The 1468-nt window shown below is 37.1% G+C and overlaps 1 pseudogene; it reads right to left on the bottom strand.

Annotated features, from left to right (window-relative positions):
- Positions 1-449: 449 nt before the first annotated feature.
- LOC117701948 (large ribosomal subunit protein uL30 pseudogene) lies at positions 450-1234 on the bottom strand (annotated as a pseudogene).
- Between the last annotated feature and the right edge of the window lie 234 nt (positions 1235-1468).

Genomic DNA, 1468 nt, shown 5'->3' with positions numbered 1-1468 from the left:
GCTTAGAACATTGTTAAGATTTAACATTGTTGTTAAGAATTGTAATTTACTCTTGGTGGATTTTTTTTTTTTATGAGTATGTTGTATCCTTCCTTGTTTCTCTTATTGGCTTTAGTTTGAAGTCTATTCATTTAGAAATTATTATGACTACATAGCTTGTTTCTTCAGTCCATTTAAGAGGAACTTCTTTATATCCTTTTTCTGTGAAGTGATGTGTATACTTAATGTTAATTTTTTTTGGATTAATCACAAAAATGGATTATGATTTCACATATATTCTGTGAATCTGCATCCTTTTGTTGAGGAAAAATATATCAGTGAGCACTGTATATAGTTTTCAGTTATTTTGTTATTGTGTGTGTGTGTGTGTGTGTGTTTTCTTTTTTCAATTTGCCAAGCTGTGACTGTTTATTAACTGACCAGATTATAAAAATACCATGGGCAACACCTTAGTTCATCCATCTAATAAGCCTATTTATCTGGTTGTCCCTGCTGCCAGCATCTCCAACTTCCACAAAGTAAGTTGTCTTTTTCTTCATTCCACCTTGGGGAAATATATCTTGAAGGGCCACAGGAAGTTATTTGCTTCTTTAAGCATTTCCCAGTTGTTTAGATCTCACAAATTAGATCCCCCATGCAGATGATGCTGAATTTACCAAAAGATTGAACAATCAAGGACTTATCTGACAAGACAATTCACTTCTTATTGATTTTGACATAGTCTTGCTTGTAGATGAGCTCATTTACTGACTTCAGGTTGGGGTACCCCACACAATGCATGATTCCACAATGCATGATAATCAAAGGCTTGTTGAGCTTAACAAAGGCACCATCAAAGTCCTGATAAAAATGAAAAAGGTGCAATACTTTGTAGGCTATCGAGTTTACTCCATTGATAACTTGGATTCTGATGACAAACACCAATTTTGGTTCTGCAGGCATATAGAAGTTTCCAGCCTTCCTTGCCATTCTAGCTATCTGAATCTCAGTCCAGGACATCTGCCTGTACCCCTTGTAATAGTGCTTTGCCTTCTCATTGATGAGCTTCTTTCCTGCCATTCTCAGTGTCTTCAGGGCAAACTTCTTCCTCAGGTGCTTCACCTTCAATTCTATAAAATTCCTTTGCTTTTCTTAAGGATTTCTGGCACAGCAGGAATCTTTTTGTTTTTTGGTTTTTGGTATTTTTTTAAGTTTTCTGGCACAGCCTTCTTTTCTTCTCTGGCAAAGCCTCCATGGTTCTACCCAGAAAAAGAGAGTATTGTTGTGGTGTGTGTATTTGTGTGTGTGTGTGTGTGCGTGTGCGTGTGCGTGCGTGTGCATGTGCGTGTGTGTGTGTGTGTGTGTGTGTGCATGTGCGTGTGTGCATGTGTGTATCTGTGTGTGTGCTTGCTTGCATGTATATGCACACATGTGTCTTCTCTCTTTTGATTAGATTCTATAATATGTTTTGTCTTTTGATTATCAGTGA

This window comes from Arvicanthis niloticus, unplaced genomic scaffold (genome assembly GCF_011762505.2).
Source record: "Arvicanthis niloticus isolate mArvNil1 unplaced genomic scaffold, mArvNil1.pat.X pat_scaffold_349_arrow_ctg1, whole genome shotgun sequence".
NCBI lineage: Eukaryota > Metazoa > Chordata > Mammalia > Rodentia > Muridae > Arvicanthis > Arvicanthis niloticus.
The sequence above is the reverse complement of the archived record's forward strand: the minus strand, read 5'-3'. Positions and strand labels throughout refer to the sequence as shown.